At 36.1% G+C, this 14,112-nt stretch overlaps 1 protein-coding gene and 1 non-coding gene across 2 annotated transcripts in view; both read right to left on the bottom strand.

Moving 5' to 3' along the window:
- LOC140157263 (cationic amino acid transporter 2-like) overlaps positions 1-14,112 on the bottom strand; it is a 174,442-nt gene that overhangs the window by 109,980 nt on the left and 50,350 nt on the right. The gene's annotated exons all lie outside the window — the stretch shown is intronic.
- Positions 13,368-13,481, bottom strand: Trnal-caa (transfer RNA leucine (anticodon CAA)). Its single transcript has 2 exons — positions 13,444-13,481; positions 13,368-13,413 (listed from the first exon to the last, which is right to left on the bottom strand). It is a non-coding gene; the product is annotated as a tRNA-Leu (tRNA).

Here is a 14,112-nt window from a genome sequence, read left to right as displayed (position 1 = left end):
TAGCATTTGCATCTAATTTACATGTAAGAATTTTTTTAGTTTAACATCCGTTTTCAAAGTAAACAAGATAAATCTCTTTTATAACATATTTGCAGATGCTGCGAATATATGAGAACAGTCACAGTCAGCCTATTCGACTAACAATTTCAATTTATCTATCAAATTCAAAGTGATCATATTTCAAGCTTGACTTTCAGAAACCTCAGACGATACCTAAAAACAAAACGTACTTAGTCCAGGTATTATGGTCAGTTAATCTAGTAATCATGCCTAGACACATTATTATGGCCATTGAGTTACATAAACGTAATAATACAGCTCTCTCGCATTCAAACTTAATCATTGTTGTTATCAATTTTTTTTTCAAACACATTACAACATTATGTCGCCAAATAGTAATGTAACATATTGCAATGCAAACGGCGCGTCATTCCACAACACTTCGCTTTATTGGCCCTATAAACATGATAAATTCCCATAAAGACTCGTGTATTGGCAAACGTATAGAATAATATCGTTCTATTATCCTTATAGATCAGAATCTCACCTAACCGGTGCTTTATAGATTTTTGCCAATGGTGTTCAGTGGATTAAATAGTGAATAAAGGTTTATATTGGCCCTATCCTATAGTATGTGGCGCAGTGGCAAATTAAGGTTAGATGTTGAAATATACTGTACTGGAAAGGAGGAATGTTAGCTAGTTCAAAACGTATCGAAAGAAAAAATCCGAAAAGCTATTATTGAATTTCAGTTTGGAGTCGATTAACGTATTGTTTACGAAACAGACACCTTGGAACTTGGATTAAAATAAATGGTTAAGTTTTACATTTCGTTACTTGGCGAACTGTGGTATGTCTGATTGTCTATATAATTATTATATATAGAATGTATTAAATAACAGGAACCCGTCCGTTTTGTTAAATAATAGAAACCCATCCGTTTTGAAGTTTATTGAAAAGCACCATCATTTCGAAATGACAAGAATGTATAGTTTTATGACTTTTTGTAACATTATAAGCTAAAAATAAGTGGATCTAAGTTTCAGTCCTGTGCATTATCATGTTAATCTGTCAATATTCATTAGAATAGTGTGCATCTTTAAAAAACACCTGTATATAAGATGCAGGCGTATCCAAGTTCTTCGAAAGGGGCCGATCATGAAAATTGTCCGGCTCACTTCGCTTGCTTGCCCAAACTTTATGGGACTCTATTTGCCATTCTGGGGAGACCTAGCCCCCCCCGAGTCAGAATATTTGTCCATAATGGGGGTTAACGTCACCAATATAAACAGATCTATTTTAAGTTGCTCTTCCTGTTCCTGTAGGAGTGACGGCCTTTGACCCTCTCTCAAAGTCATTTCATCGAAAGCAGTGACTCAGTAAAAGAAGAAGTAGCTCGACGTCATAAAGCTCATACGTTACATAATCCTTACATAATGTGCTATATTTTACCAACGTTTAACTGAAATGGGGATAATAACTCATTCAACCAAATGTGACAAAAAAATGTTTCCCGTATGATACCTGTTGGCAACTGCCAATATTTGGCATCTCATTGCCTCAGGTGAAGGTCACTTATATTGACAATAATCCGGCAGGCTAGCCCTGTCAATGTGGATCCATTCTAATGATTTATCTTCCTAGGCGCTGTACGATGTGATTGGGCTTAAACCTGGTGACATAGGAAGCCTGACCAATAGCCAAGCTTCGAAAAACCGGCCCTAAGGAACCAGTACAGTCGCAAACAACTCAGATATAACGACATTTGCCCCACATCACATAACTGCAGAAAATTTGACACATTATCATGATTAAAATCCAGACGTGGACTTTTAACTCAATAGCTAAGACTGAAGCATGACAATCGAGGCATATGCCCTAATGAATAAGACCGGAATTCTATTCGCCATTATCATCCTGACTTGCCCATTAAGACTATTTAATATTTCCCTCATGATGTTTGTCACGATTTCATACAACTCCAAATATCCATTACGGAAATACATGATGCTCTCACAATACAAATGAACGCAAGTAATGTCTTACATGGCTCGGTGATACCTTTTAGCTGAAATTGTATCTTTTTGAAAGAATATAATTATGTAATTATCAAATTCGATTAATTGAGTTAACGGAGCTCAGAAAGCTATTATATAACTCTCATTGTCCCGGTACATACATCTCATTTATGGTATCGACTGTAGCTAAATCAGGCCAAATAAATGTTACACAAAATTCAAAATGTCAACCTTCAAATCACAAGACTGCGTGGGGCATATCTTTGCTCGGTCTGATGATGAAAAAGTTTATTTCCTTCACATAGTCAGGTTCAAACAAAGCATCATTGTAATTTCACCAAAGGCAAGTAACAATAATTAACTTCTAATATTCGATTAAATACCTTTAAGCCTAATAAACCCAATGATATAGAGTCTTGGAGCTACGTTGAGAACGTGCAGTGAATGATGACAAACCATCCGGTCTTTCTTGAATGTTTATAGAAGCTATCAGTCGTTTGATGACATTATATTAAGATTACGATTGCGGCCATGGGGAGACGTGTGTTGATTCCAACCTGTACGTGTTTTGAAAGACATAGCCTACTCTTAGATTTTGTACGACACACTGCTGTGGTCTAAAACAACTGTTCGATGTTTACAGAGACTAAAAACCAAATGACACGGAGTCATATCTATATTATGTTTTAAAAACGCTCATTTTGCAATGAAGCTTACATTATAGAGTTTTGGAATTAAATCTAATACTGGAACTTACTTTTTGCAACTATTGCGACGTTGCGTCTGGAACCACCAGACTTCATCAGGCAACTGACCCGTTGGACTGGTCACGTGATAGACGGCTAGGTATCGACCCGATGGCCCGGTCCCATGCATGAGATAAAGTTAAGCGGACTCCCCTCTCTTGTTCAGTTGCCTGATGAAGTCTGGTGGTTCCAGACGCAACGTCGCACTAGTTGCAAAAAGTAAGTTCCAGTATTATATTTAATTCCAAAACTCTGTTTGAAACTACTGGATGACTAAGAACATTCACTCATAAGCTTACATTATATATTATGTCGATCGTAGCCCTGCTGAGACGTGAGCTGTTTTCAGACAAGATTGAGCCTTAGATTGATTAGATACAATGTAAACTCCTCAACAAAAGTTTGGAAAGGATGTTTTTCAAGCATCTATATCTCTGATTATTTATGAAATGTTCATATAGTGTTGCATATCCATGGATAGCTACTTTATTCACCTTTACAATGACACCACATTTAAAACAATCACCTTTTTCACGCCTGAGTACACGCCTTGTAAAATGTAGCGGGGCCTCAAATAGAATGTGCCAAATTGACCATTATTCCGTGCAGCATGCTGAAATCCCCACAGAGCCAGGGTAGTCAACAACTATCTACAGAATATGGGAGTAGAGAATGGAATGTCCTGCCATCAGCCCAGACCTCGACCCGATTGAACACTTGTGGGACCAGCTTGGTCGTGCTGTGCCACGCCCTAGTCTGTCTGTCTGTCTTATCGGAAACTCCCGGAGGAACTCGGCAGGGCGATTTCCATCACCATTTCACCAAGCTGACACAGGGTCAATTTCTACAAACTTTTACGTCTATTTGGAAACATCATAGCCTGATGGTCCATTTTTTGGACGGTACAATGATTACTCTAGGGTCTGTTGAATAGAAGCAATGGCCAAGATGGGGTTCGAACCCACAACCTTACGATCATGAGTCCAATGCTCTAACCACTGCGCCACACGACCCCAGGGAAACCCAGTATTTGATCAATAAATGAGGGAAAACCAGTATTTGATCAATAAATCATAGAGCTCTAGAGTAGCCAATGCAACAACATTGAATGACCTGTGATTAAACCATTGCTGTGACGTCAGTCTATTCAATAAACTGTAGATTATTTTCTACGAATCAACACTTTTCTGCACGAATCTACAGTTAAGAATTACGGCTGTTTCTAAATTAAGTCATAGGAAAAGGAACATTATCATGAACAAATAAAATAAAATGAACGACATTCAAAAATTATGAAACCATTTTACACTAAAAAATACAATGAATACCGTGGTATTTTATTTGTACATGCGTTGATCTTACGTTTTCCAAAATTATATAGCCTATCGAGCTTTTGTATAGGCCTACAAACATGACAAAATTGTATTGTAAGATAACAACGCAAATTTTGCATTTTTAGTGTAACTTGGCCATTACACTTTCATTTGTGTCATAAATCTATATATTATTCCACCAAGATTTGCATAGGCCTATGCAGGGACTGGCATTTGAATTTTTCAGGAGAGCATTAAGTAGCTATTCTGGGCCATCAAGGACAGCTGTTCGGAGCATTTATAATCTACCAAAAAAACGTTGACAACGTAAAGAAAGCAGCAAGTTTAAAAACCCCCACCTCGGCTCACTTTTTGAAACTTGGTCCCATTTTGAATATCAACAGCAATAGCATCATTGCCATTAACATGCCTACTTGTTATTCGTTTAATTCAATCATTGATCATGAACTTAATAATTATTATAAAACAAAACATATATAGGATATTGGCCAAGAATAACCTTTCTGATCGTTCCAGAATGCTGACAACTTAATATCGCATCGGCAAATTAAAGATACATAACACTTCTGCAAATGTTTTAAGTTGATAATTATGACAAAGTTTAAATCAGTATCTTTTACAAATGGGACCAAGTTTCAAAAAGTGAGCCGAGGTGGGGGCTTTTTTAAACTTGCTGCTTTCTTTTACGTTGTCAACGTTTTTTGGTAGATTTGCTTTTTTTTTATGAATGAAGCCGAGTAGCTCCAAGCTTGAAAAGTCATCCGGTTACGAAGTACTCCATAAGACGAATAAAGCGAAAAATAGAAGTTTGAATAATATTATCCTTGATTTATGATAATAAAAAATACGAGTATAGGGGGCCTATGTAGCTAGCTATACCTATAACTAAAATGTAAGTGGTTCTTTGTAGCCCTGGGGCAATCTAGTTGGATTGGATATCCAAATGTCGCCGTTTGTGGTTCTTTGTAGCCCTGCAGGCAATCTAGTTGGATATCTCTATTGAGCGGCGGTTGTTGGCGGTCTTTCGCGGTTCGTGGTATTCCTTTATTCTTCAAACCCTGTCCTCTATCGTGGCTGATTTATTGTTTAAGCTTGTTGGATATCCATATTTCGCGGTGTGTGGTTCTTTGTAGCCCTGCGGGGCAATCTAGTTGGATTTCCAAATTTCGCCGTTTGTGGTTCTTTGTAGCCCTGCAGGCAATCTAGTTGAATATCTCTATTGAGGTGGTTGTTGGAGGTCTTTCGCGGTTCGTGGTTATAAAGTTCCTTATCCTTCAAGCCTTGCCCTTTATCGAGGGCTAATTTATAGTTAAAACTTGTTGGACATCCATATTTCGCGGTGTGGGGTTCTTTATAGCCCTGCGGGGCAATCTAGTTGGATATTTCTATTGAGCGGCAGTTGTTGGCGGTTTTTCGCGGTTTGTGGTTTTAATTGGTAGGATATCCATATTTCAAGATTTGTGGTTCCTGATTCCTGCGGGGCAATCTAGCTGGATATCCAAATTTCGCGGTTTGTGGTTCTTTGTAGCCCTGCGGGACAATCTAGTTGGATATCCCTATTGAGCGGTGGTTGTCGGCGGTCTTTTGAGATTTAATGTTCCCTTTAATTTCGGGCCGCCCTCCTCTACATCCCGAGGATGCTTTTTAATAATTTTAATTATACGGTGTCAAAAATTACTATTACTTGGTATGGTAATTTATCTTACTATGTTGACTTATATTGTTTGTTAAGGTAACTTTCGCGGTTCGTGGTTATAATTTCCCTAATCCTCCAAGCGTTGCCCTCTATCGAGGGCTAATTTATAGTTAAAACTTGTTGGACATCCCTATTTCGCGGTTTATGGTTCTTTATAGCCCTGCGGGGCAATCTAGTTGGATATCCAAATTTCACGGTTTGTGGTTCTTTGTAGCCCTGCGGGGCAATATAGTTGAATATTTCTATTAAGCGGCAGTTGTTGGCGGTTTTTCGCGGTTTGTGGTTTTAATTTGTAGGATATCCATATTTCAAGATTTGTGGTTCCTGAGTCCTGCGGGACAATCTAGCTGGATATCCAAATTTCGCGGTTTGTGGTTCTTTGTAGCCCTGCGGGGCAATCTAGTTGGATATCCCTATTGAGCGGCGGTTGTCGGCGGTCTTTTGAGATTTAATTTTCGCTTTAATTTCGGGCCGCCCCCTCCTCTACATCCCGAGGATGCTTTTCAATAATTTAAATTCTACGGTGTCAAAAATTACTATTCCTTTGTATGATAATTTAATCTTACCATGCTGACTTATATTGTTTGTTAAGTCAATTGGACGTGACAAAATATCCTGCTATGTAGACATTAATTTGTTGCTAAATTGACTTGGCATAATAATTTATTTCGCGAAGACGATATCCATTCTTGGTATGTCGACTTAGCATGACAATTTATCTTGCCATGTTGATTTGTTTGTTCAGTTGTCTTGGAGATATTTTATATCGTCATGTTGACATAATGCTGATAATAAGTCGACATGGCAAGATAATTATCTTGTCAAGTTGTGTCACATAGACGCTTCCGTACTATATATGCTTGATAAATGTTATTTCGATATTTTTTTTCCTGCTGGCCTTCCATACTAGCGGAACAATTTTCCACACCTACAGAGTGTTTGTAATCAACCTACCGGGACGGTATGACAATTGTCATGTTCTACGATAGCTGAAGATGACAGAGAGTCAGGTCTCTGAATCGATTCAACAACCATTCATACATATCACAATCATGTTTTATTGTCCTATTATCATGCGAATTTGCCCGTGGTAGGACAAAATATATTTAAATGAGAATAACAATGAGTAACGTCGTATTGTATACCCTATAATACCTGATCTAGTTTCTTGGTTATTCAGATTTCTTTTGATCCTTGATGGTGTTGTATCTCATTATGCTGTGTTTTTAAATAGGCCCTTAACACAATAAACAATTTCCATGAGAACCAAACAACTTGCTTTAATAAAAAAATAATATCACAATAGCACTGGATGTTTAAAATTATGTTTTCCTTGATTAATGACAATAAATTGTTTAATAAAACATTGAAGAAAAAAATCAGTTGGTCACCGGGTTTCGAACTCGGGATAGCGTATCTGGAGTCAAGCGCCCTAACCATTAGACCACGGGCCTCTGCTATAAATTACTGTGTCGAAATACAGCATTTATTATATAAATGGATGCGTCGTCCGATATGAACAAAAGAATGGTGAAAAACTTGTGAATGTGGCTCAGAATTTGTATGTAGGGTATCCAGGAAACTGCTAGGGTATATTTGGAAGTGAATCTGAAAAAGTAGTGTGAAGGTGATAACCAGGTAGACCTAGCTCGAGATACTCTAGCTAAAATACAGGTTTACATTTACTATCTTACATTATCTTGCTGTATTTCAGCTAGAGCTCCAAACGACAAGCTTCCGGGTTTTTTTTTTTTTTTTTACTGATACGTAAGATGAAGAAGAAACCCGCCTCGGAGCCCGCCCTACTCATTATTTCATTGTACTTATTGCAATTTGCCTCCACTCATTACGTAATCAACACAAAGCTTTTGTGAGGATTAGTGAGTGGATAAGAAATTGACAGTGGAGGATACGAAGGACACGCCGATTGTTAGTTGTCAATCATGAATTGCCGCAACGTATTAATATTTTACTGCATGGCATTCCGCAAACACCAAGACAAATTATGCCGTATTTTTCCAAAGATCATCTCATATGAAGTAAGCTGAATGCGATCTGTACTTTTGTAACATTCCGATCGCTTTTGATCACCTATTATCGGCGAATTTGCTTGAAAACACGTGAGTTCATGTTGTGTAAACATAATTAGCATAGACACAAATGAAATTACGATGCAATACAATGCAATTTGAATGCGCAGCAGATCTATAGAAATAACGTTGCCCGGTTTTATGCAGAATTAGACCCTGTCTGGGTAGACCTGTAGCAGTGTCCAAAAATTCTGGATCAGTATGATTTGCAACTAATTTTCGCTATGAAATACCGCGTGAAATGGAAGCCAAAATATTTGTTTATCACGAACAATGATTGACTGTAGGATTGGTGGCCCTTTTGGAATTAATGAGTTGTCACGATATTACACCTGGGACTGTAAATAACATTTAGCATGGTTTTAGATACATTTTGTACCCAGCGAAAAATAACATCGAACAATAGAAGTCAAGTGTTTTAATGTTAGGTGTAAATATAGTCTCGCGGGAGCATCTGTTATTAGTCTTCTTTATCAGTCTTTTTTAAAAAAAACTTGCTGGTCACGGCTACCGCGTGACTCTAATAGAATGTAGGGACAGAATGGTTCATTAAGGAGAGCTAAAACACTCTCCAATATCAGATTTAAGGAGAGCATTAGGGGAGTAATTGCTCTTGCTCTCCTCAAAAGGCAGTCGCTGCCTATATGTTCTGTTTTTTCTACTTATTTTAATTAAAAATTTATCTTTTGTCAGTTTTTTTTCTTTTATGTTCTTTTTTTTCTTTTTCTTCCTTTTCATTTCAGTCGCTTACATGTTTTTTATTTAGGAAACTTTGCTACATAATACACATTCTGTATCAATGCATTTAGGCCCATTTATTTGTTTATTTATTTGTTTGTTTTGCACATGTTTAGTAATGATAAAAGCCACCGTAGATCTATTTTCTGTTTAATTTTTATTTGTCTTTCGTGTACAAACTGCAACCCGTGACTATTATGGCAATTTTCCTTGTTATGCAAAATAGAGACCTATAAACGCATCTACTTCAGTACTATACATCAGAAGTGCATGGTATAAACAACTATTGATTGTCTAATTATGTACGAATCTACAGATATAGAAATTACAGGTGTGAGATACTTTGTAAATGTAATACATCAATAATACGAATCAACAGATAAAGAAATTACAATGGAACAATGTAATGTTTGCTTTTTTCCATTTATTATTACTAGTAACTTACGAATCCACAGTTTTAGAAAATATTAAGTTGTTAGTATAAAGCAATGGTTTAAGGCTACATGCTCTTTTTGGTTGAAATTTTTGGCGGGAAATAATCCCGCCAAAACATTAAAGTAATCTTTTCCCACAACTAAATATCATAGTCAGGAAATTAATGATGCATCTGGTAGCTTAGATCATAACTTTCATTGCACTTAGTTGCAATCATCCCAGAAAATTCTTGATTTGTTTTTACAGAGTCTTGAATTGTCGATGTTTTTGATCAAAAAACATCACTCGGTGTATTTTGAAACTCGAGGCATTAATTCTTCTCAAATTAGCCCCAAATCATAATTTATTATATGCACGTGTAGCAAACACCAATGGGAATAATTAGACGTTGTTTGCGGAGCCTAAATTTGGTTTGATTTTATTTCACAATAATTCTAAGGTGAGAATTTTGACCTGACATTTACTTTTTGGATTTCAAATTTAAATTTATTGATATACATATTTTGAATAAATAAAGAGTACGCTTACCTTTCTGCAACACTTCCCGGTATCATTAAGCATCTGCTGATAACCAACATTTTAGCTGAAAACAGTCCTTCCTATCATTTTTGAACAAAATATGGTTCAAAAGTCCGTACGCTGCGTGTATAAACTAGCACAGCGAGATAACGAACAGAGCTATTTACGGTGGGGTATCTATTGTAAGCTATTAGGGTAGGCCTATAGTATATCTTCCCGCAAGTGACAAGATGTGTCAAGCAGGGCGGTATATTCAAACGCTATTGTCTGGATCATTGAGTATCGATTGAGCACGTATACATGCAGCACGGATGTGTGTGGTCCTCCCCAGGTTTTGACATAAATTACAAATGAAATCGTGAATGACCCAGCGTTTTCATTTTATTATTACTAAATTAATCGTCGTTTATCACGAGTGCTAAGAGGTGTACCAGTTCAATTCATCAAAATTAATTTGTATTAAATGAAAAACAAACAGACAAGTAGAGTTATATGTCTTTCTATGACCGTATTCCTACCAAAATCAAAATCAAAATGATTTTCAATACACTAGAAACGTGTTGATATGTATATCTTTGAAAATCGCCGAATGTTAACCACAGTCACCGTGGCACAGCATAGGCATCTTTAGCATTCAGTGAAATTGGCAGTGGTTCGAACCCCGGTGAAAATTTTAGTATTTTTATTCTTTTACTAATGCGCTGTGCCGTTTTACAAACACGCCCCTGAATGAAACTCATGGGCATGTACCCTTAAGTCAGAGAATACACTCAAAACTGTTGATTCTTGAAAATAATCCACTCGGCTAACGCCTCGTGGATTATTATTCAAGAATCAACAGTTCTTCGTGTATTCTCCTTAACAGAATCCTGGTTGACGAATGGAATACCATCCCACAGCAACGTGTGACCAGGCTGGTGAGCAGCACGAGGGGGACGTCCGACGTCGTCTGGTTGTTGTGGCTGCATATGGTTTTTCTTTTCCACCCGCCATTGAGGTTAATGACGAGTGTTGTTTGAGCACAGAATAATGGTCAATTTGGCACATTCTGTTTGAGACCCCACTACATTCATAAGGCCGTGTAAAATTAATATTTTGGTTCTCGTCCCCTCCCTCCTCAATTTCTGGGATTTTTTTTTTTTAGATTTTTCAATTTTTAAGACTTTGGAATGATTTATGAAATCTTCATACATACATATAAATAAGTTTATTAGAGAACAAGCATCACTTCCAAGTCTTTTTGTGGTACTCTAGGGGTTTATCCTCAGAATCTCACATTTGAAAAAAAAAAAGGGCCTCATCGTTTCCTCGAGCACTGTTGGAGAAGACCGAAAACTACTGACAATGCTAATTTTACATTGGAAAAAAAAAAAAAAAAAAAAAAACACCTCCCTCCCTCATCAATTCATGAAAATCCTCTGGACGAGAACCAAAACATTAATTTTATACGGCCTAAGACGTGTACTCAGCCGTGAAAAAGGTGATTGTTTCAAATGTGGTGTCATTGTAAAGAGAGATTATGTAGCTATCCATTGATATTGCAACACGATATGAACATCTAACAAATAATCTTGAGATATAGATGCTTGAAAAAACTTTCAAAACTTTTGTTGAGGGGTTTATATTGCATAAACTATGAAGAATTTGTCTTTCCAACTAGAAAGATTAATATTATGAAACAAGGAAACATCAAATTGTAAAACTATTAATGAAACTATTCAGCTTAAGGGGGTACTACACCCTGCCCAAATGTGTACATATTTTTGCATTTTTCTTTAACGCGGCTGTGTACTCTAGCCATTGTTTCTTTCTCAAAATTGAGTTTTTATGATATGTTTGTACCTTGTTATGTTTTTTATAAATACAAGGAATGAAAATCCAGATTTGTAAACTCCAACTGCAATATTTTAAGGATTTTATTTCACTATTCCACTCGTGTTTGAAATTGAAAAGGAAAGAAAGTCTTTGTTGTACCAGCAAGGTACACGCGCGCAACAACTCATCGCGTTGCGTATCGCGCAATTTGTTAACGCACAAATACGCGACGCAAACGCGACGCTTATCTGCTTGCGCGGCGCATCTTATGGAAACACCACGGAAGCACTGATTTCACAAAAACCTAGTGGTCAAATGGCTCCGTTTTAGCTGATAAAATGTGGGGTTTTCAAGTTCTTCCCCCCGATTTAAATATCAAGTTATGAATGGATTTCGCTCAAACTTCTCAAGGGGCTGTGGATTTACCCGATGTTCACGTAATATAAGTTACAAAAACGAAAACTGTGAGATTCGATGAAAGTGCAAAATGTGACCACTTTAAACTTCAACGGCCATTATTTCAATGTTCATTTTCTCGGTAAAATGACGATTTAGGTACACGATAACTCAATAAATACAACATCTATATGTAAGCAAATATGATCATCGTAAAAAGCATGATCGACTCAAGAAACGGTTTTCTCATTTTTTTATATTTTGGTCTATTTCCGATTTTGGGCATCATTTTGTGCAAATAGGCGTTTTTGAATTTTAAAAAGTTCATTTTGATGCCTTATATGGTCAATATCTCAAAAAATAAGGCCAATATAAAAAAAATAAAAAAACTGTTTTTGGAATGGAGCCTCAAGATTGAGCTAAAAACAAAATAAAATATTTTGGAAAGAGTGTTTTTTGTTATGATGTACCTAACAAATATTGCCAAAAACTCACTTTTTTGTGATTTTCTTCAAAATTGTTGTTTTTACCCCAAATCTGTATTTATATTAAGATTTATTGATGTCTTGCCTTCATAAAAATGAATACTTTTATATGTTTTGCGCGAATAATTACAAAGTTATTGCACTTTTACTACATGCATGTCTGAGAGTACACAGCCACCTTAAAATTATAGCGCATTGGGGACAAGTAAGATATGTATATTATAGGGGCAATGACTACAACTACTGCACTGTAAATTTTATTTCAGCACAGACAACAGTTGTGGGGTTACAGTTAAAAATGAGGGAAAACCAGTATTTGATCAATAAATCAATAACTACTTGCCTTGAAATGCTGAATTTTCAGTGCAGTAGTTGTAGTCTTTGCCCCTATAAATTATAGGGGCAAATACACATATCTTAATTGTCACCAATGTGCTATAATTTTTGAGAAAAATGCAAAAATTGGCATAAAATTGACCAGGGGTGTAATACCCCCTTAAAGGATAAGATACATCATACATGTATAAATACAAATACGCTACAAAAAGAGCTAAATGATGACACATTTGAACATTATGTATACATTCCTATTTATATATTATATATATTCTACTTAATGTATGTGTAATATTTGAATGGGCTTTGTGATATTCTTTCAGATAATATTGTACCATGGACGTACTAAATTAACCATTAAAATAATTTTATTATATTTTGTAATTGGTCTCTTATATCTTGATCAAGATTGTAAATATATTGGCAATTTACTTTTCTGAATTATGTATTTTATGATGACTGATGAATAAAATATGAATGAATGAATGAATGAATGAATGAATGAATGAATGAATGAATGAATGAATGAATGAATGAATGAATGAATGAATGAATGAATGAATTAACAGCCACATTAGAAAATAACTATGTCGGTATTTGCCATGAAACATAAAAAAAAAATGAAAATAGGCTATAACGAATAGGCTTTCTCTTGGAGAAAAAATGAGAAAAAATAATGACGGAAATAAATTTAATAAATTTAATAAATACAAACGAAATAAAATTCGATTAGATTTCGAAACGGCAAAAACAAAATGGTGTCAGAAGTGGGATTCGAACCCACGCCTCCATTCGGAGACCAGAATACCCAATCCATTTGGATCAGAAGGAAATCCTTGAGTCTGGCGCCTTAGACCGCTCGGCCATCCTGACACGATGGCTCAATCAGTGTAAAATAAACTATACAATTGATTCTCAGAGTTTGAGTATAAATATAACCTTTGGACCAGCTATGTACACAATAGCATGGTTGCTTGTGGTTATGTATAAGAATAAATATGTAATAGTAATGTTTCGAATGGGGCATCTATTTTGAAATAAGTCTTTTCGCAACTTCGGAAAATTGCAACTGCGCATGCTCAGACATCGTCACACAGTTCTTCAACGAGAGATAAACACGAGGAGGCTGCAGTGCAGTTCCAATGCAGTGAACTGTGCCGTTTGCATAAAAACATCTTGTACTGGAATTATGCCGATTATTTTGTCTTTATTTCTTCATGATACATTGTATTTGATTAAATATATTGATATCATGAAGAAATAAAGACAAAATAATTGACAAAATCCCAGTACACGATGTTTTTATGCAAACGGCACAGTTCACCGCATTGGAAATGTACAGTAGCCTCAACGTGTTTAACTCCAATTTTATCGGCAAATATTACCCATGATGCACCATGATCTGAAATTGCGAGAGGGCTTATTGAAGATAGAAGTTATGTAAAACTCCTATACCCAATTTGGGGCCCTTGGTTTCAAAAACAAATTTTGTGAAGTAAATTAC

The sequence above is a fragment of the Amphiura filiformis genome, chromosome 7, assembly GCF_039555335.1.
Source record: "Amphiura filiformis chromosome 7, Afil_fr2py, whole genome shotgun sequence".
Lineage (NCBI taxonomy): Eukaryota > Metazoa > Echinodermata > Ophiuroidea > Amphilepidida > Amphiuridae > Amphiura > Amphiura filiformis.
This window is presented reverse-complemented; position numbering and strand designations above follow the sequence as displayed.